General features: G+C 47.6%; 1 protein-coding gene across 3 annotated transcripts in view; it reads right to left on the reverse strand.

Moving 5' to 3' along the window:
• Positions 1–25,655, reverse strand: part of Tsp74F (Tetraspanin 74F) — a 458,205-nt gene that overhangs the window by 173,154 nt on the left and 259,396 nt on the right. For 2 of the 3 annotated variants that reach the window (XM_075690187.1, XM_075690189.1), the window contains one exon: positions 2,279–2,390. The gene's annotated coding sequence lies outside the window, so the exon portion shown is untranslated. Of the gene's footprint in view, positions 1–2,278; positions 2,391–5,179; positions 5,253–25,655 lie in introns of those variants that run through there. The other variant, XM_075690188.1, reaches the window with a different exon arrangement.

Here is a 25,655-nt window from a genome sequence, read left to right on the forward strand (position 1 = left end):
CCACAGCACGTTATGCATCGTATAGCACTTGCTGGGATTCGAACGCACGAAGATTACAAGGCCCGTAAGCATTTCACAGAATTCACGAGGCGAATTATAGTCTTCAGAGAGGCAAATCATTTTCTGGAACACGAGTGAATGAACACGTGATAGCGTAGCGTAGTCCCACGCAGACGCAATATTAATGCGTCTGCTTAACAGGCAAAAAAGATAGCAGGCAGCTGATTGCGAAGAAAGAAAGCAAGGATAAAGCTCGCAGAAAATGTGCTCGTATCTCTAAAATGTGTTCGCTGCGCTCGTTGCAGCACTCTCTTGCATGGTGTTAGTACAAATAGCAACAGTTCTTGAGCGATACAGACAGAGCGCATTCTTAAGCATCGGTGCCAGGAAATAAGCAGAGTCTATGCGCTCTTGTGCGCTGATTTCAGCTGCGAAGAGGAGATGTGGCAGAAGCGTTCGAGAAAGGAACGGATCGGCGATTGTAGGAAACACTTACCTTGTGCGATTGCTGGAAGAAAGAATCAAGTTAATACACAAAGCCCTATGCCTGCATTTACACAACAGCAGCAGTTCAAGCTACCAACTACTTTAAACATCATGCTTCCTGGATTTTTTTTGTTTACTTTTGCTTCTTTTTCTACCCCCCTTTCTTTTATTTATTGCCATGAATTACTTGCAATATTTAGTGGTTTCAAATATATTAATATTTAAAACATCGCCCCACCAGCTGTATAAGGCGAAATCTACGAATAACTGTCTGCGTGCAATTGCAAGTCGTACGGTGGGCGAATAACGCGCGAAAATTACGTTAAAGCGGGCATTTTTCTGCGAACGCAAAGCCCGAACAAAAATGATTCTTAGTCTTCTTCATAATGATAATGCTGAGTAATTACAAACACAGTTTTTTTTTTTTTAGAGACAAGAAATAGCGACAAAAATAAAGACCCATGCAAAGTGGTGTATCGTGCCAACAAAGTGTCGTTCACGTAGCACTGAAGCGAAACGCCGTGGGGCATTCAACGAACGCGAGAACCTTCGGCACACTTGGCAGCGATGTGTCACGTGCACTAAGTGGACACGATAGAGACTTCGCATCACTGACGCTAATTGCTTTTAATTCCATCTAATGAAAGGGGCGCGCAATTTAACGACCGTTATTTGTCCTGGCCACTCGCAGAAAGTGCATGCCGACGATATTCCGTTTAAATAATTCAGCTCGAAAGGTATACAAAAAAACGCTGTCGATACGTTTCACTTCGAGCTCCATAATCGCCATGCCCATGAAGCGGATTACTCGAAACACCTGCAGATCATTTTTCACAGCAGTCACGTACACAATTTTGCCCTGACTGCGTGCTGGCGGATTGCCCGACGCTTTGAAATCACGCTCTTCTTTCCTCGCATTCCCCGCTTCTGTTTATTCGAGCACTGAACAAGCTTTTGGGGGGGCATTGCACTTCTTTTCCTTGCGTTAACTCCGCGCCAACTTATCGTGCTGGCAATGAGCACAAGTCGGTGTTGCCCCGTCGAGAAACACTCTATAACAACTTGAGCATCGAACGCAAGGCGACGCATGCATTCTTGGAAACCGACGTAAGACGTCCGACGTAAGTGTAATTTATAAACACGACAAAACGTTAGCATTAAGGTGGAGGGTTGAAGTGCATCAGCAGTGGCCAAATAGCGGACACCTAACTATACGTTCCGACAAGTATAGACTTGCCTTCGGCAGGGTAACACCTCAGAAAAAAAAAGAAAGCACCGAAACCGATTGCAGGGTATTCCACTATCAAAACGGGGTTATGACACGTAGAACCCCATAATTTAATTTTTATTCTTTCTTTCTTTCTCTCTCTTTTTCGGGGGGGGGGGGGTAGGGGGAGGGGGGTAAGGTCGGGTTGGCACGAATTTGTCATTGTAACGATAAAATCGGTGCGAAAAAAAAAGCAGCAGAGAAAAGGACCTGGCAAGTGCCGCTTGTCTGTAGCTGTCTTTCTTTATCTAAGCCTCTATACGTGGCGTTTTTCTTTTTCATACTGCTTTCGTTGCTCCGACCATAAATATCGACCTTGTTGCCCTCACAAAGACCCAAGCCTTCTTCCTAAACATTGGTCCCTGGCTGAGGATTCCGGTTTTTGGCCACTGCTGATCACTCCCTGTGCCATTTCTCGTGTCTCACGTCGAAGGTGAGGTAGAAAAGCACTGCAGCGCAATGTGCTTTACGTTAACACTTAAATGATATGTTTTCGAGTCGGTGACGCGGAGCTGAGGTACTCACCTTGGGGCCGGCTGTCGGCGGCCGGCGCACGTGATTTGCCCCCCTCAGGAATGGCTGGTTCCTATGTGCGCCCTCTGCCAGCTAGAAACACCTTCCCTCGGGATACACCTGCCTAGAGAAAGGACGCAAGACCAAACACGGCATCAGCGATGGCAATAAATAAATAAATAAATAAATAAATAAATAAATAAATAAATAAATAAATAAATAAATAAATAAATAAATTTATTAAAATAAATAAATAATACATAAATTCTCCATTCATGCAATGCACACAAATATACGGATATGTCAGTACATATACAGGAGGTCCCACAGCACGAGGTTGTAAGGGGACCTCCTGTTACTGATTACAGAAACTTGGTGCAAGATTCAAATATAAGACCGACGGCCTTCGGTCGTCAGAGGACTGACCACCGAACACCGTCGGTCTTACAATCGTACCTTGCACTGTGGTTTTCTAATCACCTCTCTTTCTCTTTGAATGGCTTGGCTAATGTTAGCCGGGACAAACGGTATAGTCGAAGCAAGGGAAGTCTTGGAGTGACCATTACGGATACGAAATGACCGTGAGTTCAGCAATACGGTGCGTCGCTGCAGCACTTGAATACTAATAGCATTACCTTCGACAGTCATCGTGAGACGGGTTCTGCCGTAATTCTTTATACGCCTGGTTTATGCACGCGTTGACAGTTTGCAGTGGAATACCCAATCGCGTGCCTGTATGCCAACCTACGCGTTCGTATGAGGGGTTGCGAAATGCTGTATATGTCGGAAAACTACTCGACCTGAAAATTGCGCAACCTACGCTGACAAAGCTTCAAGTTCACGCGGTTATCGGCGCGGGCAAGAGATAGATAGATAGATAGATAGATAGATAGATAGATAGATAGATAGATAGATAGATAGATAGATAGATAGATAGATAGATAGATAGATAGATAGATAGATAGATAGATAGATAGATAGATAGATAGATAGATAGATAGATAGATAGATAGATAGATAGATAGATAGATAGATAGATAGATAGATAGATAGATAGATAGATAGATAGATAGATAGATAGATAGATAGATAGATAGATAGATAGATAGATAGATAGATAGATAGATAGATAGATAGATAGATAGATAGATAGATAGATAGATAGATAGATAGATAGATAGATTTATTTACACTCTGCTGCTTCTTTATTTATCACCGAGTTGTTGTTGAATGCTATCGTGCATTGTGGTGCAGACCAGAACGGGCGTCCGGTGAGCCATTACGGTTTTTATAGATAGCGGAATGTCGATATCATTGCAGTGCAGTTGATTCGAGCGTCAATTTCCAGAATTGGGTTCCCAGGTTCGATACCAGCTGGGATCATTTGTATTCTACTAATTTTTTTATTTATTTCATCGTTGTAGGGACCACGTCATGATCATTACATCTTCTTGCGGATCGGACAGGTCCTAACAGCTTTGGCGTTGAGCACGGCATAAAAGGCATACTTTCTTTTTCTTTTTTAGTATATTGTAGTCCGTCAGAATGTCGCTACTTCGAATGTTGACGGGGAAACCAAGTCTGATCACTCTAGTGTTCTTAGCAACTTCGTCAAAACAAGAAACAGTGCCGCTGTGCATCCAGTAAAGCACTTGAACGCAGCAGAGCTGGCTATATGCCTTGTCCTTACGTGAATGTGAAAGCACGTGTTAAAGACAGAATGTGAAAGCACAGTGTTACGAACGTGTATATAGCGACCAACTGCCCAATAACGGCGGAAGGTTCTCTTCACTGCATAGTAACTCGCTTTGGGAGAAGCGCACTCACGAAAGATTCCACTAGACAGCAAGTTTCACTGAAAGCTCGCTGACGAATAAAAAAGTTTTCATTGGGCTCTGTGCAAACTTTCAATTCTCGATACGTGGACCAGCGTTCTAGGAGTTGCACATTATTAGTTATTGTCATTCATCCTGTATCCTGAAGCTTCCCCGTTTGGCGCTAGCACAGCGCAAAGAACTGATGCAAATTACACTCACCGATTCAGGCTAAATATAGTCCGTTCGTCCTAACAAATACACGCAAGCATGCATGCAGGAACACATACACACGTGCAAGCACAAATTCACAAAGCAGCTTTGAGGCGCGACAACGAGGACAGTGTGACAGTTGGCAAGCAGAAAGACCTAGCCGTACAAAAATAAGCGCACTACGTAACGAAAAATTCAACAGGCAAATATTGCCTCTCCACTCTGCTAATCGGCGAGAAATAAACGACAAAAGAAAACGCGACTCACTCACCACCTAAGTCACCAGCATGCACGCGGCACGCTGCAAATGATCTCAAGAGACCTTGCGCAGCAAGTCTCTAATGAAATACAACACAATCATACACTGAAACCACGATTTCTTACTTTGAACACAGGAAAGTAGGCCCATTTCAACCAATGCACATTGATGCGGCTACACAATGCCTTATGTGCTTTTATTTAATACTGGTGGTCACATCGTGGCGCAGTAAGCTATTCGTGAACTATAGATGAAGTGCAAAGGTCGCCCGAGTCACCGATTATATCGTAGCCCTCCTGTAGAACCTCCTGCATACACGCAGTGCTCACTTTCTGCCTCTTTTTTACTCTTTCTCTTTTCCTATATCCAGTACACCGGGTATCAAACTAGAAGCTTGTCCGGTTGACCTCCCAGTATTTCGTATCCTTTCCCTCTCTCTCTTATGCAAGCAATCAAAGGGCAAGCAATAACAATGCCCTTTGCAAATCGACGAGAAAGAAACGTCCTCTGACGACCGCATGCGCGCGAAAGGTTTACACCAACACGCAAGGATCACGCAACGAATTCGCCCGCATTGATCTTAGGCCGCAGCGAGGCAAACCGTGTGAGGCCTAGCGACGCACTCACGATTGCAGGCGGGGCACCCAGTCCTCGGCGATGCCGGCCGTGCCCCTGCGAGCGTCGGTCAGCCGGCCCGGGCGTAGACTGAGACACACCGGGCAGGCTGCTGCTCCGAACCGCGGCCGCACTGGAGCTGGTGGGTGCGGTCGGCACCGCCGGGACACGCGCCCCGGGGCTGCGCCCTGGCCTTTAACGCGGTGTCCCCCCACCCCACCCCTGCGCCTCGCTCGTCACCGGCGCGGCGGCCGTGGCGTGCTCGGAGGCCCGGGCCATGTACGAAGTATATAATACTACTAGTACGATCCCGCGCGTGCTTGCGCGGGTCCCCTCGGCGTCACCAGCAATGTCGCGGCCTGTGACCCTGACGTGCGCTTGTAAATGTCAGCTTCCTTGGGGCTGGACTTGAAACTTCTTAATTGCCAAAAAGAAACGCGAACGTTAACAGAGAAGAAAAAAAGGTGCTGGAAAGAAAGGTAACGTGGTTAGACGAAAAAAAAAGCCTGCCTCGTTCTTTCTTCTTTCTTTCCTTCTTTGTGTGTGTGCGTGTGCGTGTGCGTGCGTGTGTGCGCGTGTGCGCGTGTGCGTGTGTGTGTGTGTGTGTGTGTGTGTCCAGCAAATCAAGTCGCAGTCGGTCACAATGTTGTTTTGTTTAATGTAAATTTCATAACGAAAAGCGCACTCTGTAGTATTGTCGAAAGTAAAAGTAATTACCGTTGCTAACGTCCCGAAGCTGCACTGTGGGTCACGAGGCTCCCTGCAGTGGAGGGCTCCGAATTAACTTTCGAATGCGTGGCGTGTATAACGTACAGAGTAATCGATGCACGTGAGCCTTTGCTACATCTCGCCTTCATGGAAGTTCTGTCACATTGGGCTGAGGATTAAACCCACGAACTCGTGCTCCGCAGCGGAGCGTCGCAACGACCAAGCCACCGCGGCGGGTTTGTATATGCTTTTTACTGCTAACGTGACTGTCTAATGTTGGGCCGTGTGCCCTACGCTCCTCGCTGCTTAGCCTCCCAGGGTGTACAGCCGCCCTGATTTTTAATAATATAGCGCGAGCGTCGACTGAACTGCTGGTGAGCGCCTTATAACGGCGATAAGCGTGCAACAAGGCGAGAGTTCGCGCACGAGCCTTGTTGCCTTGTTGCACTCGCCTTGTTGCACGCTCTTGTTGCACGCTTATCGCCGTTATAAGGCGCTCACCAGCAGTTCAGTCGACGCTCGCGCTATATTATTAAAAATCAGGGCGGCTGTACGTGGCTCGTGTGCTTTCGTGGGACACCTTCGATCGCCGGCAATCGCGCACCTGATTCGTGTTGTTTCTTCACTTAACAAACCCTATTTACTCGTGAACGTATACGTGGATCAGGAGGCTCGACTTGAAAGACATCACATACGAGCTATCACACCCGAAAGAAAGTGTACTCTGCGGCACTTCATAGTAGGGCGATGAAAATGACGTAATTGCAAGACAGAGAACCGAGAATCACTGCGGGCTCACGCCGCAGGGGAAGGAAATGAGGCTGGAGTGCCAGCGGATAAGTTTATTGTCCACTCCATATACCAACCGGTGGCCCTTTTTTTTTCTTTTTTAGCTAGTGCCATTAATGCAACGTTTAAAACGAAGTGTGACAGTCAAAACTCACAAAAGTGGCTTTCAGTGCAGTCGTCGACGAGCTCAACCCAGCATGCGAGAAGGCGTGGCGGTGCTAAACCACGAAGTTAAACTATGAGAAGAAAGGGCTATGAGAACAAAGAAAGAAAGAGAGAAAGGGCGTTGATTACATAACGAGGGTCCCGAATCCGGCAACATTGATGCCTTTAGGTAGCATATGTGGGTTTATTTACCAGTTGCCTTCACCCAAAAAGATCACGTTCTCGTGACGCCTGCGGCATGAAGGACGTTCCACGTCCGCCGCCAAGGTCTGTGAGTGGCGGCGCTGGCTAACACTCCCAGGGTTCTACTAGGACACATAAATACCCAAGAAAGTGGATGGGAGAACAGCGCCGCGGTAGCTCAATTGGTAGAGCATCGCACGCGAAATGCGAAGGTTGTGGGTTCGGTTCCCACCTGCGGCAAGTTGTTTTTTCATCCACTTTAATTTCCATTAATTTATCGTTTCATTACTTCATTTATTAAGCACAAGTAATTTCCCCTATGTTGTCCTTGGCTTCTTATGATAAAGTTAAACTATGTAGCACACGCATCCACTCGTTTCCTCACTCTTGAGAACTGGGCGATAAAGCGCAGGCGAGTTTATTCTTGCAACAATGGGCGCGCACACAGACGACGACGAGGCATGCAAAATTAAAGCCCGTGATATCAGCGTCTTCCCTGGGCGCTCGTTCATAATTCGCCATGTCTGCCAGAAAGCGCGAGTGCGAGAACGATGAAACAAGGAGAAGGAAGGAGGCAAGGATGAGAGAGGGAAAGGGGCAGCCTCGCGTCGGGCCGACACGACCCGAGATTGCAGTCGCCGATCACCTGCCCGAGGTGACGTCACGCGTCGCCCCCTTGACAATGACGTCACTGCCGACGGCACGCTACGGAGAAAGGGCAGCGGCGACCCGGAAGGTGGCCCCGTTGCTATTTATAGCCATCACTCTCGGACGACGTCCGACTTTCGCGGTACTAGAGCGAGTCTCCAATCTTGCCACGCGCGCACACGGGCGATGAGAGTCCACGATGGCCACTTTTAGTAGGGCGTATGCGTCACTTTTTCCCAATTTATGCATCCCGATCCCGCAGGGAGGGCAGGGTGGTGGTTGGCATCACATTCGGCCGGGTGTCACAAAGCGGACCGGGAGCCCGAATAAATCCACTCGGTGGACGTATCCACCTAGTGGACATGTCCAATTCGTCTGCTGCTGTGTGGGCTGGGGTAAGCCTCATGAGGCAGGCGCCCCCAGCCAATCAGCAGTTCAGCAGGAGGCGAAATGGACATGTCCACTAGGTGGACACTTGCAGAATAACCCCCCCCCCCCCACCCGCTCTGCTTTCCTCGGTGAATGGCTGTATCCGATCAGTTGTGCATCTCGACGTGACTAGGCTAATCAAACCTTACTTTGTTTCGCAGAAAAAACTCACTTGGTTTCCTGTTTGCGGCGGTTTTCCTTTTTATTTATTTCAATTAAACTTTTTATTTTTGTGCACCCATGTGACTTGCACAGTGAGTTATGAAAGTTAGGCGTATTTCTTTTTAGTATTCTTTGCCCGGTATCCCCATTTAATACAGCGCGACGTCTGGTGATTAACTTTTTCTGTTTCCACTGCCATAGTCAACTCTTTGTCGTTGTTTTATTTAGTCCGTGTGATTTGACATTTAGTTCTTTCTGCAATTTTCTTCTTCCTCTCTTTCATCTTAATGTTTATATCTCCTCTTTCCTCACACGCAAGCGGGTCTTGCGTTCCTTTTGGTAGGTGTTGCGACGCCCCTGTTTTCGTACTTTGCCATTTTATTTGTTATACATGTTTCAAACCCTTATTTTTTTGTATCTCTCAAATCACGTAATGATACTACAGCTCTACGAGCTCACCCACGTTCACCAGTGTTTTGTTTCTATCGTCCAATAACGTACCGTATTGGCTTTCATTTCATCCATATCATTTAGCTCTTGTGTAACAACCCCTGTTTATCGCTACTCCGACGACCCTCGTTTACCTGCGGACGTGTCTGCACCAAAGTCTCTCATCATGCATACAAGGTCCTCGCAGTACATTTGCCCTCGTTGCAACAAATACCCGTCATTAGAGGCCGATTAGAGCGCTGCATCGGGGTCTGTGAATAAACAAAATCTGTCGCGCAAGGATTGTTATCTCACATAGGCGCCCTATCCATCCATTCACCCGTCAGACGGTCTCGCTCCCCTTTAGCACTCTTGTTCTTATCATCATTTCGCCACCAATCTTGCGCCTCAAAGACGTCTTTGGTCAGGTCTAGCTGCCGGGATCTACATCTTAAGTGCTGGAACCACCGCGCGAAAAAAAAAAATAAGAAAGAGACAAATGTTCTCCCATTTTCTCCAATTATTTTGTTAATAAATTTTGTTGATTGTGCAGCGTCTGGACCAATATTTACAACCACAATTACACTTCCCGGACCGCATCACAACTTGAATCACCGAGCGCTGAAATCAAAATAAAGATTCCCATTTCCGAGCGGGGATCAGCACATTTCGCTATCGTTAAATGCTACTACTACTTCCGTGATTTTCTTTCTGTCAGATGCGCCCCGCGTAATTCGCATTTAGCGGGACGCGGTAATTGCGACTGCGAAGAGCGTCGTCGGCATTTTTTTTTTTTTTCCTCGAGCACGTTGTTTTCGGGTCCCGCATACTCCATTCCAGCGAGTAAACAGAATGGTCGGACATGAACGTAGTTGCCGATTCCTGACGCGGGCGATCGCTCTTCGTTCCAAGCGGGACATTCTCGCCCGCTAAGTGTTTTCCGCGTTCTTTCTCGTCAGCCTCACTGTGCATTGAGGGGCAATATGTAGTGTGCTCAAAGGGTAGAAGGGCAGGGTGTAATGAAGTTTTGAAGGGGCTTTCACTTTCGCTGCTAGTAAACGGCATCGCCTTTTCTCGTTATTTTATTATTCTCATTATTATCGTGCGCCTTCTGCTTCTTCAAAGAGATTGCGGACATCCGAGAGAGCGTGACTTTGATCGACAGCTTTGACGTCTCCAACAAATGAATCCCTTCGAGCAGAGCGGTGAAAACTTCGCAGCAGTGCTCCCCCACCCCGCCACACCAACACTTCGGTTGATTCCACCGACCGACTTGCTCGCCACAGGGGTTGGCCAGCGGCCACCCTCTGCTATATGATCGCGCTCGCAACGCTGTAATTGAAAGGCCACTGACGCGGCGCATCTCTCCGCGCTGTAGGTCCCTCTCTCCGGCACGTCAGTTCCCGGAGGCGGCTAAGGCTGTTTCGTTATTTTTTCTTTCTTTCTATCTCTTGCTGATAGTGACGCACACAAAGCTAGGGCGACGGCTGTCGTATTACACAAACAAACGCCCTCTTTGTAGGACCGCGCTCAAGTACTACTTCTTTCTTTTTATTTTTTTGCAATTGCAGGAAGCATTTAAGCCATATAGAGTTCGTGATCTCCTGCAGGGCTCCCGGAGGGCGAGTCGAAGGCCCTACACGATGACATGAAGACAGGTAGGGAGCGCGGGCTGACAAAGCTGAAACACGCTACGGTCTCGCTCCTCTTTTAAGCCCCATCTAAGAGCATCGTGTATACGATGGCGGACAAGTGAAGCTTGAAGAACAGTTTCTTCATCCTGTGGTGTCCCAGATGGAAGAAGGGGCCGCAGGCACGTATCCAAGCTGTAGGGTGCGCGAACTTGAGAGTTTTACCGTGTTCCGCAGTTCCAGCGAAAGCTCGCGCCCCTGTGAGTAGAGCCTGATAGCTGCATCGGTTCTCGAAAGTGGTATACACAGTGGGTGCCGCTGTGGTGCAGATTCGGTAGCTCCATCGCCGCAGTCGTCACCTAGATGACGCATGGCTCGGTATTCAGCTGCTTATAGATGTCATGTCGTGTCGTCTTTCCTGCGCGCGGTGATGTAACAGTCAGCTTTCAGAAACTGCTTGTTCATTAGGTCTCAGGATAAGCGTCGACAACAGACACCGGAGAGCTTGCCTTGCTGTCATAGAACACGGACCACAGTTTGTGACAATTATTGGATAATGAATTCCGAAGAAACACGGAGGTCTGCAGTTGTCAGTGACGTCGCGTGAGATGTCTTGAATCTGATAATGATGGACTTCACTGGAGAGACCATTGCACTTTCTAAGCTTCTATGCAGGGAAAACCAAGCTATCCCTACAAACGTACTGTATGATAAAAAGTGACCCTGCGTGGTGAGTTAGCACTTTGGCGGTGCTTCTTGCGGGGTATATTCGGTTCCGTGACTAAGCCAAGTATGTCTAGTAACTCCAGGTCATGAGAAGCCAACAAACAAAGACACCAAGGGAAACATATATAGGGGAAATTACTTGTACGTACTTATTGAATTAAAGAAATGATAAATTAATGGCAATGAAAGCGGATGAAAAAATAACTTGCCGCAGGTGGGGAACGATCCCACGTCTTCGCATTACGCGTGCGATGCTCCGCATGCGTAAACGTAAGCACGCGTAAACACGTGCAAGCGATGCATGCAGAGCATCGCACGCGTAATGCGAAGAAGTGGAATTGTTCCCCACTTGCGGAAACTTATTTTTTCATCCACTTTCATTGCCATTAATCTATATTTCTTTAATTCAGTAAGTAGGTACAAGTAATTTCCCCTGTGTTTTCCTTGGTGTCTTTGTTTGTTGGCTTCCCATGATATGATTAATAAAAATGGGGCCCTCAGTTAAGACTTTTCTTCTCACTAACTCCAGGTGTAACTCTAGATATTTGCAGGTCCAGTCTGCCGCCATTCGTACACCTCTACCGCGTCATTATCACCCTGCGGTTTCATGGTGCGTGTGGACTGAAAATTTACATTCACCGTACGTTTTGCTTGTTTGTGCGATGAGAAGCAGTGGCGGCCATTTCAGAGCAAGAGTTTTTGTTCACTTCAGTACGCTGTGTTTTTCTTACATCTTGCTTCAGAAACGAACAAACTGTTAACCCATCCCACTATCGCGAACAACGGGCGCGGAGAGGAGGAAGTGTTGCCCTTGATCCTAATAATAATAATAATATTTGGGGTTTTACGTGCCAAAACCACTTTCTGATTATGAGGCACGCCGTAGTGGAGGACTCCGGAAATTTTCACCACCTGGGGTTCTTTAACGTGCACCTAAATCTAAGCACACGGGTGTTTTCGCATTTCGCCCCCATCGAAATGCGGCCGCCGTGGCCGGGATTCGATCCCGCGACCTCGTGCTCAGCAGCCCAACACCATAGCCACTGAGCAACCACGGCGGGTGCCCTTGATCCTTAAAACGCACATAGTGGCGGTGAAAGTGTCTCAGCATTTGACAATTACATATGACCGCAGCTTGGATCACATACGCCGAGTGTTAGGTCTCACACGCCTGTACACCCGCCTGTAGGCGCCCTTCTTTAATTAGTACTACATCCAACGCGCAACAAAGAATACTTTGCTTTATTTCAAAGCATCATTGCGTATGTATACTAACAAAAAGCTTTTTAGAGCGATACCTCACTTTCGTTGTTCTCTCGTACTTGCGGTTTGTCAGTTTCTGGCCATTTACTGCCTCCTTGGGACACTGGGTGTCACTAGGTGCTACTAGGCACCTAATGAAAGTACCAGCGAATGGGTTTATATAATCATTGCATGTTGACCAAGTATGTCCACCTCTGTTCTGGGTAACAAAAAAAAAGTAACTTCCTACATAAAACCTGAAGATGTAATGTCGTCTAACACTCGTCTCTAAAGTAACCCATCAGTTAAGTGAATCGTCCTTAATGGATGCTTTGATTTACTGTATATTCTTTGATTTAGCCACTCTATATGTGTTTGCGAGTATGTGCCCCTTCTTTGCTAATCCTCCAGAATGGGCTTATCCCACTACGATGCCTACATAAAATACACTAAACCAAACCAAACCTGGCTTTCTATGACATCAAATAGGCATCATCAATAACCAAAGCTTCGCTTCACTATGATTCCAACTTATGCGTTATATCTGCAATGTCGACATGGCCGGATAAAAGAGGTGTCAGAAGAAAATGAGACGGAAGAAAGAAAAGAAGAAGGCGTGGACGTCGATTTAAAACTATTGTGAAAAACAATAAACTTGCAAATTATGTAAATGGGTAATATCTATATAAATATTGTGTGTATGTGAGTGTTACTACATAACATAATATGCTGAAAGATGCCTACGAAGTTATCCCGTACAAAGGTATTAATTCAACGTTCTTCTAGTTATTTTTTTTACTTACAAACACCGTGTGCGGCAGGCTCACTAGGGTTCAAGTGGTGCAGGTCAGTGCATTGTGAGCACAAAACATAAAAAAAAGTTGAAAGGCGATTCGAACTGCAGTTTAAGTCGATGAAAGGCAATGTGCTCCTGAACAAGTTGCAGCTGAGATTGGGGTATATGAACCGTATGATTCATCGTGAGAGCCGAGCTGGAATGACAACATTTGATCGAGGTCAACAAGAGCTGGAATCGCCAGCTTTGTGTCATTATCATGATCACAATCGTTGTTATCAGCATAATGATTGTCATCATCATTAGTATCGTTACCATCACAATCATCTTCATCGCCATCATCATCGACGTCATCGTTATCATCATCACCATCCCCAGCTTTAACTTAGACTGCATAACCTTCGGGACCGGTCCATGAAAGAGGCTGGAAACAGACGCTAGAAACAGACATACCCGATTCGAAAAATTAATGGTTACTCGCCAAGGAAGATACTGTCTTCAAAAGCATAGCACGCTCTAAAAATGCACTACAAATTGTACTTTCGCCGCGTTGCGCCAAGTGTGAGAATTTCTTTTGAAACTTCGTGCTTGAGAAAAAACAAAAAAAAGAACAAAATAAAGCACGCCAGACGAAGTCGGCAGACTCGAGGAACAACATTTCGACTCCCCCGTCGCCAATGCATTCCTTCGTGGAGCATTTTTCTTTCTTTTTGTTTTCTTCGTTTCTTTTTCTTCCTAAAGTGAACACTTAAAAGCCGCAAGTTCTTTGACCACCAGCGACTGGAAACTATTGATCCTTGTAACTTGCAAACTACGTGCTAAAACCACGTAAGCCGCACAGGCAAGCCGTGCATTAGAGCTCCTTTGACTTTCCATTCGTTCTAATGTTTCTTTTTTTTTAATCTTGCTCTTTTTTTTTCTAATACACTGCCGCCGTGGAGTGGCTGAGATCATCGCTACCCATCATGCGAGCTGGGCCAAGGGCGAGCTGTTCAATTATTCAGGAGGCGCAGTTTACAGAACGGGGAAACAACACGAACGCTTCGCATGACGTCACTCGTTTCGGTGACGAGAAATGGAAGCGATGGGGATGCGCCGCGCTTACTTCGACGCTCGGCAGAGAATGTACTGCGACGGAGCGCACAATAGGAATTGCAGATTGCGCGCCGATTCGGAGCTCTTACATACCCGGCTTTGAATATGAATATATTATGCACTTGCACGGGAGTCAGCGACAGCTGCCGAAGACGCAAGAGGAGGAAATAGGGGTTCACAGCGGAGAGACATGGCCGCGGCGCAAAGGGATACAAAGTGTCTTGTAAACGACAAGCCTGCATTTTTTCGTGATATCTGAGAGCTAGTCAATCGCTAGCTTCTAGTTTTCTAGTGTATATATATATACACGCATCGCATGTGATGTCAGGAGAAACGACTCTTTTATTTTATCTTGCTTTTTCCTCGATGATGTAGCGTCGAATTTTAGCCGGCGGCGAACACGTGCGTGACTGGAAAGGGAACAACGAGATTCAAATGGCATGCATGTGATGGAGCGCTGACATGATTGAGAAGACGTCGTTGCGAACGTCGTTGCTGCCTTGCGCGCCCTCTGGCACGATTGGCAATCAGACTTAATTCTCCCGGTCACTGTCTATATCTCTCAAGGCAAGAGAAAACCGGTAATAATGAAGATGGAGATTTGGAGAGAGGGGGGGGGGAGCAAACTACACATATTTCGGTTGGAAACGCGCAGCAAAACGAAACGTGATTGCGACAGAACGCGTGCGTAATGTCTTCATTCGCTGTCTTAAGTGCTCCGCCACCAGAATATACACTCTCGACGTCTGAAGTGATCGACAGCCTCTGCGCGCATCCGTGAAGTCGGAACGGCACATGTGTTCTCTGGACCGCGCCTTTTAGTTGTGCTGTAGATTCGCACGACGAAAGCGACGCATTTCCACGGGCATGTGCATAGGTGATGAAAAGACGTGTACGCGTGAGAGAAGGCGGCCGAGAACGGCAACAGGAAGACAAAGATGAGGCTAAAGCGTTAAATGGCGCTGAACGTGCTCTGCAGCACGCCCGCGGGCTCAGTAACCGAATGCTGACCCCAAGTGTCGAGTCTTAGTTTGCAGGCGCATGCTGCACGGGGCGCGTGCAAACTCAGCAAGAAGATGATTATGACATACTCGGTCGCGCCAGTCATGGCCCGAAATCGTGAGGATACCAAGTTTTACTCACTGGGCTTTTTCGCATGTAGCATTCCTGGGCAAAGCAGTAAGGCTGCAACATGGTAACGAGTGTGATCATTATTCTGTAATGTTCCAATTTCGCGTAGCGCTTACACGAGCAGAACTAGAGTCGTCGTCAGGGGCAAGCTAGTAACAGAAGCATGGCTTGCTACCACATACTGGGGATATGTAGACAGAAGATGCAGCACAGAGAGAGCCCACGAGCAGATGATGTTTGCAATATTGATGGCAGAGGGGTAATTGGTATCCCCCCCCCCCCATTCATAACTTATTGCTAAAAAAAAAAAGAGATTGCGCATCTCTGACCAAGTGAAGCGAGCGCGCTCGAATCGTGGTAGTGCGCAGTGGGGCGTTTAGTGCAACAATCGCAACCAGCGTCCTACTAATGAAGAGAGCTGTCTTGGATGCATCACTGAACGAAGCCTTCACGGTTTGTAACGTTCTCGGTTGTAACGTTACGGGAGTACTATAACGGGAGTACTATAACGGGAGTACTATAACGGGAGTACTGTAACTGGAGTACTGTAACGGGAGTACTATAAAACAGTAATCGTGCCATCGCAGTCTCGCGTCGCTCACAGAATTGCTTGCCTTACATGAAGACGTTGGTCCATCTGGTAAGGCCTTGCAGAACCTCGAACCTGCTAAATTCTTTACGTTACGTCGATTCCCATAGTATGTGAAATCTGCGTAGTACTGATTGATTGATTGGCTGATAGTTATGAGACCCTTATGCGATCATCTCGATGCACAAACAGACGTCTTTAGTGGGCCGAAAGTAACCATGTTGACGACAGAGGTGATCGCTCGGTGTAATTACTCCTACTTCAAACAACAGAATACACGACCCAGTTTGCTGCCGTAAGAATAGCATAACACGTGTGGAAGCATTCGATCGAGTGTGTAAAACACGCTTAGGAGAAATGTTCTTTTACTGTAAACGTGTGCACAACACCTTGCCATATGGGCCGCTATACCTCTCAGATACGCGAACAACAGTAGTTGCTCTGCGTGCGCATGCGACGTTTGCGTTTGTACAAGGCACGGTTTGCGTATTCTGCGACGAGCACACCCAACGACAAGGCTTTGCAAGGCATTTCGCGACTAAAGGCACCCAGCGACAAAGTAGACGGGCACAGTCTTTCTTTTTTTATTCCACTCAAGAAAAAGAAGAGAGGTGTCGCCCGCTAGCTCCGTAGAGGGTATAAATTTTGCCAGAGCAAGAAGGCAAAAGCTTTTAGGGGAGAATCAGCGAGCGGTACGCAGATTGTCCGGGGCAGTTTGAAGCAAACGCTAATCCAGTAACTGGCCTAATACATCGGTAATGACCTGTCTCTTTTGCATAAAGAATGGCGAAACCCGTTTGGAACTTTAGCATTTCCATAGCCTTCGTCCTTTTTATTGGCTCGTGACCCTGTTTCCCGTCGAACGGATAGCTGCCATAATTCTTTCCCGCTGGAACCTCGCAGCATTCATCAGAGGGGCGTTGCGAACACGTTTCGGCTCCAATAAATCGACGCGAGCGCTCCGCGCGGCGCCTCGAGACCGACACGCCACATTGGTTTTCGGCTCCACTAACTCACCCTATAGATGTGTGCCGCAGAAACACTGATGGGCGAGCGCTGCGCTGCAGTCCTTTTATTTCTCACGGCGCGCGCGCAGATAGCGCATTATACAAGTGAATATAGAGTACATGCGGAGTCTGTGGCGTCAATATATCAGTGTAGTGGACGGCCTTGCGAGCCATTGTACTTAAAGCGGTGATAAATTTTCCTCCGACCAGACACACAACTGACATCCGGGATCTTAGCGTTAGCAGAAAAAATGGAACACTTGTCGAAGACCTCTACTGCGTGGAGCCTACTGGTCGAAGTACTACTGATAATTATGGAACATTTCTCTAATTGCTAACTGTATTCTTGCGGAATACTCTTTCACAAGAGTGATGGTGACACTGATAATTATTCATCAGTGCAACCACCAGCTTTTAAAAAGCCTTCCTACAACACCTGCCAATTCATAAAAAAAGACCCGTGTATATGGCTGCCCAATCACCCAGCGCCCTCGTAAAGTTTATTCACTAGTGCAGTCATCATGAGTGCTTATTTATAGCTCTTGTTAAGCTTTGCAGCAATGACCCCGCAGCAATCGTATGCAGGATCTATCTATCTATCTATCTATCTATCTATCTATCTATCTATCTATCTATCTATCTATCTATCTATCTATCTATCTATCTATCTATCTATCTATCTATCTATCTATCTATCTATCTATCTATCTATCTATCTATCTATCTATCCATCCATCCATCCATCCATCCATCCATCCATCCTCTTACGCCGATCCAGTAGCCCAAGTTGTCTACATGTTTGAGCCACTAGGCTTATGGTCGTGATGCCGTCGTGGTCGTTCAATCGTCGGCACTCCAGCTTCATGATCTGACTCTCGTCATGACAACATCGTCCCGCCTTCTACTCTGACACCCTAGCTCAAGTTGTCTAATAGCTTGGGTCACTATACATGTGCTCCTGGTAGTGATGCCTTCGTGTTCGGTGGATCGTAGTCATTACAGCTATGTCAGTGGACTCGTGTCATGCCGTCATCTTCACGCCATCGTCGTCATGAAGTCATCGTGTATTCGCTGTCACATCACCGTCCTGTTGCCTTCACGGTGGTTTCAATGTCGTCATTTAACTTCGTTATCCGACTCTCGTTGTACGGTTCGTCATGCCGGCCCACTGGCGTAGTCAGAATATTTATGTTCCGGATGGGGCACCCACTTTACCGGGGCGGGAAGGGGATAGGTGAACAGGGAGTGCCACATACTAACAGAAATTTCGGGGACGGCAGTGTTCTTATTTTTTGTTCATCTTTCGCATCCCTTTCCCCCTTCACAGGTACAGAGTAACGAACCAAGATCTCCTCTGTTTAACCTCCCTGTCTTTCCTTTGACTTTGTCTCTCTATCTCTCTTTCAGGGAGGAGGTGGGGGGGGGGAGAGAGCACCTAGCCGGTGTGCCACCCCCTGGCTATGCCACTGTGCCGCCGTCGCCACACTGTCGTCTTACCATCTTGATCACTTTAGCAACGCCATCCCAGTGTCGTCAGTCCGTCGTCGTAATGCTACCTTCGTCGTTTCATCGACGTCCATATTTCTTCTTTATTCTTTTGCAATCATACTGTCGTCATTCCATCGTGGTTATGCCGCTGTTGTTTTGCCGTCGTCATCAGGCAGTCGCTATCATGTCAGTCATATCAGTCGCTATCGTTGTCAGACCATGGTCGCCATGACCTCGTGGTCGTGCCATCTTCGTCACTACACTTTCGTCATCCGACCCTCATCAGGCCGCCGTTGTCCCACCATCGTCGTCTATAGGCTTCACGATAAACTTATGCAGTCACGACGCAATGCTCTTGGGTGACCTTGGAGAGTGAGTAGTGCCAGAGGCAAAGTGCGAAGATACCGGAGTATGTCGCATATATAGACGAAGTAACGAAAGTCTCTGAATGACTGCGACATATGCTAAATAAACGCGGCTTCAGAAATACGGTGCGTCGCTACATTGCTCGAATGCTAATCGGAATACCTTCGACAGCCATCGCGAGATGAATTCTGCCGTATTTTTTTTAAAGATAAAAAACTTCGATATCCCCTTATAGTGACAAACCCTACTCTGCATTCTCGACCTCCTGTTAGGGTGGCCTTCGAAAAATCCATAGCAGCCAATATTATAAACGCCTAACTAGTCCTCCTGAACTATTCAAATCCTGTGAGATTATATTTCAGGCCTGGTAGTTCCCCAAGACAAGATTGTCGGGCTTCCGGAATCGTACGCTGCCTGCTTAAATATTGAATGGAGGCCTGTCTTGACCAATAGACTTCGCGAGCTCCCTTCAGTGCGGACGATTCAACAACCATCTAAGTCAGTTAATCCGTGAACTCTGTGGAATAACAGCCAAATCTTTCTCTCTCTCTCTCTCTTTCTTACTTGTCAAATCCATGTGGGCGTATTAACTGCCAGCATTTTTAATGCCGAAATAATTAAAAAAGAGAGAGACCATACACATAATAGTGACATTAATCACATTCACGCACTAAAATTGTACGTATGTCAAGCAGGAAAGAAAACGGTTCCGTAAATACAACGTGTGAAAAGTTCTCGCGCGGAGGTACTTCCGGCTTTTATAGAATCGGATCAACATGCGACGGCTTGTGCTCCAAACACGCGATTGACGACACTGTCGTACGCATGTTCCTTGAATCAGCGCTTCGTTTATGATACGGCATAGTCGTAATAGACAATATTATAAATAAAAATACGCAAGGTTTTCCAACACATTCGTCTTTCCCTAATTAAATATGTCTGCGTCTTTAGTAGTATCACTATTGAAACTGACAGACGCATTTTGAAAGCCTGAAAGGTGCGAGTATACGCAGGGCGGCAGGCATGGTGGCATCTGTCTGCACGCCGAAGCCTTATTTACATTTCTAACGCGTGGTCTGTCATCTCGCTAAGGTCGGGTGAGATCTGTGGAGAAGCGAACTTGAGGATATTGCATATAAACTATCCATTGTACATCTCTGAGAGAGGTCATTGTCCTAACGTAGGACATGGAATAAGCTGTTGACGATTGCTTACGGTTGGGCGCTTGGCACGTCGGAACAAATGTAAGCGGTCATCGAACCACCCGTTTCATTATATAGTTCAACGAGAGAACCAACGGACAGGAAAAAAAAGATGACGTGCGCCTCTTGTTCCGCGAGCGTGAGCGAAATGTGTCACGCTCGAACGGCAGTCGTTGAACTGGGCCGTCGCTCCTTTCACTGAGCTCGCCGCTTTCAGCATCTCAGCCTCGAACGAGGTTCGCCTCGTTACCGCTCGAGCTGCGCGGGTCGTTGAATCGATGACGAGCGCGCAGAAAGGACCCCTCTCGACACTTGCCTGTTCGGAAACCGCCTTAGGTGAGGAAAGAGCGGACACAATGTGCTCACCGCACGTAATCGGGAACGGTGACGGTGGTTGCTCGCGGAGCACGAACAAACGGAACAAGCCCGCATGTGTTATGCATATTTGAGTTACGCACCGTTGCACACGCCTCGAGAGAGAGTGAGAAGAAAAAAAAAATCTAACGCGCTCGGTGATTAACAACGAGGCAGGCCGGCCGCAGCTTGTTCTCACGCAACAAGTCACGGGCCGCCCAAGACGAATGGTCGTAATAACACTATCCGATGGCTCGCACGCGTGGAAAGAAAAAAAAAAGTAAGAATAAAAAATAAACAAAAAAACGAGGTGCGTACATGTACGCTGGGTCCGGCCGGCGCACAGTGAAGAATCGTCGTGCCAAGCGCGCTTATGAGTGCACCTCGACATGTACACCCAGCGTAAGCAGCCGCTGGCGAGCACAGCCAACCGCCCGGCGCACCAACGGGCGACGACGAGGCGCGGTGAATCGATATGCACACATTCGGCCGCTGCTGGCGTATACACGGCAGCGTGGCGCATATTGAAAGCCACTCGGCTTCGTTACGGAGCTCGAAGCGTTTTGATCTATGGAGGCAGGGGGCGGGGTGGTGCAAACGAAGGCCGCCTGACGTGTCTGCTAATGCGATTTTCACGCGTTGTGTCTGCGAGGCTGCATTGTATGTTCGCGCGAGAAAGCGCGTGTGTGTGCGTGCGTGCGCGTGCGGTATTCGGGCGGCACGCACGCGTTTGTCGCCGGCGTCTTACGCTTTTTGATTCGGCTGGATTAACTCGCTGAGACATTATATTCCACATTGCACTCAATCCTTCTGAAATGTAACATGGAAGGGATCAAACAAAGATATTCGTCCCGGATTCTAAGACTGATGCGTGCGCTCATATAGTGCGCCACATCCACCACGTAAAGGGGAAGATGGCGCTCGATGCCGTGTTTCACCACCAGGGAGCGCCACCTCTACGAACGAAGACAACTCGTGCTACAAATCGTCCTTTAATACAGATTTCTCCTTCGTATTCGTGCCAACGCGCTACTATATCGAAGTCGTTTAATCGGGTTCTTGCCGTCTGGTGTTTGAAAAAGTTACCACTCATTGTACCTAGATTGTTGTGTCGTCACTGATGACGAAAAACCCCCGCAAGGAATGTTTTCCGACACCGCTAGATGACATGAAAATCTAAAGACGTAGCGTCTACATGCGAAGCCACCGCACGATGTTATATCTTCGCCTCATATATTTCGACAAACAAAAGCAGTTGTTATTGTAACCAACACGGGGATACGGGTACTTCTTCCATGTATACATAAATGTGCTACTTTAAACACCTAACTGTGGCGTTTAAAAAAGATATTTGCTTTTAAAATTCGTTAAAAAATATAAAATTATGGGGTTTTACGTACCAAAACCGCGATCTGATTGTGAGGGACGCCGTAGTGGGGGATTCCGGAAATTTGGAGCACCTAGGGTTCTTTAACATGCACCAAAATCTAAGTGCACGGGTGTTTTCGCATTTCGCCTCCATGGAAATGCGGCCGCCGTGGCCGGGATTTCATCCCGCGACCTCGCGCTTAGCAGCCCAACAACATAGCTTAACATTCGTAAAACACCAGTTGGTACAATAAGAGCTCACCTGAAATGCGTTTATGTTCCTCAGCTGGAGGCCCAGTAAGCCTCGCATTTGCATTCTTGCGAAGTTTTCGGATGTTATGAGAATGGAATTTCATCACTTTTGTAAATATATACCTCCAGCAAGAACTTTGCAAAGGTGTTTCTGTGCCGGCAGAGTTACGGAGAGCAAGAAAGGTTCTTCTTGAAACTCTTTCTGTTCTTTCCGCTTTTGTTATAGGATGGATGGATGAAAAACTTTACTAGGGTCCTTTAGGGCGCGCACTAGCGCCCAGCGGGCCGCTCCCACGTCGGGACAGAGAGGCCGAGCCTCTCCGCCGCGTCGCGGGCCCGTTGGACAGCCCATAACTGTTCTTCGAGGTTGGGACTGTGTAGGACCGCATCCCAGCGTGAAGAAGCGTTGCTTTCATCGCCGCGTAACGCGGCACGTCGCCAGAGCATGTGAGGTAAGTTCGCCAAGTCATTGCACAGTGCACATGCATTTGTTGTCTGAATTTCGAGGTACATCTTGTGAAGAAGTAGGAGCTTTTTTTTCTTATAGCCCATTCGAATCCGTAGTTTCCCGCTGCGAGGTCAATGCTTCGTTACAAAGGCGAAGTATAGTCCTCAAGACGAGAGAGAGAGAGAAAGAGAGATGTGAAGAGGAAAGGCAGGGAGGTTAACAGATGTTAGTCTCCGGTTTGCTACGCTACACTGGGGTTCGAAGATAGGGGTTAGAAAGATGACAGAGAGGAAAGCGTTAAAAAAAAGACGGGGAAAAAATGCACACGCAGAGGCACACACACAAAAGGGCGTTCCAGTTGGAGACGTTCACAAAAGCCGGTAGATCGCAAGAAGCGCAGTGGCGCTGGCACGGCCATCTTCTGTGACGTTAGGTCCTGTCGATGGTGTAGAATTCCTCCTTGCGATAGTGGTCGGTCGAACAGCTGGTTGTGTTCGTGGCGAAGGGATTCCCTCTGTACACACTGTACTGCGGGCAGTCGCACAAAATATGGCCAATCGATTCTTCATGGCCGCAGTGGCCACCGGGTTGCGGTGCCGCCCATCCCTATGCGGGAACGCATATAGGCTTTGGTAAAAGCAACGCCCAGCCACAGTCGATACAAAAGTGTGGAGTCGCCACGGCGAAGCTTTGATGGGACTCGAAGGCTTAACGTGGGAATCAAGGGAGTGGGGAATTCCTTAAATGTGGCTGATTCCGTTGCGACGTGGTGCACTGGCGATCAAGCAGGCCGAGCTTCCGTGCTGCGTCAGTTCTAGAAAGTGGTATCGGTACGTGGGGGTTTTCAGTATGCGCTGAACGGGCAGCTATCGTCAAGAAAAGATTCTCCCATTCTTGCCGAGCTTGAGACGAGCGAAGGTTAAGCGAGGAGACAAGATTGGCGCGTCATACTCGCCTGTACTGAAAAGGAGCGCTTCAAAACGACAAAGACTGAACGCTCAGAAACGTGTGGGTTGTTTCTGCTTCTGAGCCTGCAGTTCTCGTTATTTTCCGGCTCGTTTCATTTTAAATGTGAGTGCAAATCATTCAGGTGTTTATGCGGTTCACGTGTCCGTGATACCATCATCTTACTATAAGGCAATGAGTAGGCATTATTATATATTTGAATTATGTTGTATGGTTTGTACAATAAATTTGTAATTGTGTCACAAAAGCCTCACGGGTTCGTCTCTGCTGGCGCGTGAGAGAAATATTAAAATGATACTCTCGGTTGCGCCCCCATGCGCCTGTCCAGTTAATCAATATACATGTGAGTTAGCCCGAAAATTATAGGCGGTATAGTCCGTAGAGCAGCTAAAGTGTATGATGAAGCACGACGCCGGTTTATCAAACAAAACTACTGTCTATTCGAACTGCAAGACGCCGAAAGACTTGCGTTTTTCAGAACCAACTAGATGCATCGGTGATAGCTGAGGTTAGCCGACGTTTGCTCTGCTAAATACGATTGCAATAGCACATTTACAACGAGTTTATGCAATTTATCACACGTTGACAGCATATGCAGAAAATTTTTGTAAGTGACGTGTTCTCTGCACAAGTGTTTCAGCTTTGCTACTCACCCATGAGGAGTTCCGCGCCAGACAGCCAGAAATGCACTTTTTCGAGGTAGCGCGCAGCGTTAAAGCGTTTGCAATGCCAGGCTCGGCAAAGCCAAGCATGCGCAAAGTGTCATGTTTGATTGCCTCGCCGTACGTGTGTTGAGCTTGATAAGGTGTTCCCATTACTTGGTCCCTTCATCGAAAAGCACAGCAAAGAAGAACAAAATTCCTCCGACGATTAAGATACTCCTTAATGCGAATTATGACTGCAGTTGTTCGGTTGTTTTAAATTCGCGATATGTTGTGGCTAAGAATTTCATCCTGGACGACAGGGTTCTCTCGGCGGCGGCGCTGAGCCTCTGCCCGGGCAGCTCGTTTAGCCGCAGCGGCAGACGAAGTAGTTCCAGCTGTTGCGTCGCTCATCTTCAGGAACAAAGCGTAACACGTAAATACGTGGCTCGACCGGAGCGCATTCTCGAGCGGCGGTGGCGCAGGTGATGTGTCGCACACGCAGTGGGTCCGAAGCCCACGCCGGCACGTTGTTTCCATATATGGTATTGGTGGACGCGCTCCCCGCATGCCTCCCCGACGCCGTGAAGCGCGTCTAGTGCAGCACTCCGCTTTCCTCCTCGCCCTTGCGCCATACTCTCCTCCTCCGCTTTCCTCCTCACGCTTCCACTGCATCCTCCTCCTCCGCTTTCCTCCTTGCGCTCCCGTAGCTCTCGCCGTCATTCATACCCTGCTGCGCTCCGCGTTCGCTTTTTCATCCTACGCTGCGCTCGTTAGCTCGGTTACACCGATGGATGTCGACGCTCAACGCCCCAGGAACGGACGCCTAAGAGTGGCGCTCTAAAACAACAACAAACGACTGTGGTGCAGTAGTTCGCAAGCGAAAAATGAAGTCCTCGAATCATCCCCTGTTCTTTTTTTTCTCATTTTTTTATCCGTAGATGTACAGAAACGACCATTAGCTTTTTATTCGTTAATGTATGAGATTCCTGCGGTACTCGATGGCTTCTAGCACAGCCTACTCATCTGTCAGATTAATATATTATTCCCCGAGTCACGCAGCTTTCAACAGCCACCGCAGTTATACTCGCGTCCCCCGTGCCTACAGATTGACGTAAATTTGTTGATTTGTTGACTATATATAATATGAAGGGCCAGCAGTGCTGCGTGCAATTTGTGCGGTTGCGATGAAGCTCTAGCGCACCTTCTGTGTCACTGTCCATCCTTTGACACTCAATGACGTACTTTACAAGTGAACTCAACCTGCTAGATAATAGAGCGCTCTCAGAAGAAAAGATCCTAGGACCAAGGACTATGTATTCTTGCATGCAAAATGCCACAAAAGCCCTTCTGAGCTTCTTGAAGGACACTAGGTTGTATGAACGCTTGTGACCGTGGAGATTCCTCTGCGACTGACTGTGAATGACTGACTATTACTTTTCGTTTCTGTCCTTATCTGTTCTTCCCTTTTCCCCTCCCAAAGTGTACGGTAGCCAACCGGGCACGTCCTCATTTAACCTCCCTGAATACCTTTTCCTCTTCGTTTCTCTCTCTCTCTCTCTCTCTTGGTTTAGACGGAGCGTCAAGCTATTATTCTGTTAAAACCATATCTATAGAGTACCATAGCCCGTGAGACATGCTCAAGTATAAGGAGAGCCCTCTACTACGTGTTC

This window comes from Dermacentor variabilis, chromosome 4 (assembly GCF_050947875.1).
Source record: "Dermacentor variabilis isolate Ectoservices chromosome 4, ASM5094787v1, whole genome shotgun sequence".
Classification (NCBI taxonomy): Eukaryota; Metazoa; Arthropoda; class Arachnida; order Ixodida; family Ixodidae; genus Dermacentor; species Dermacentor variabilis.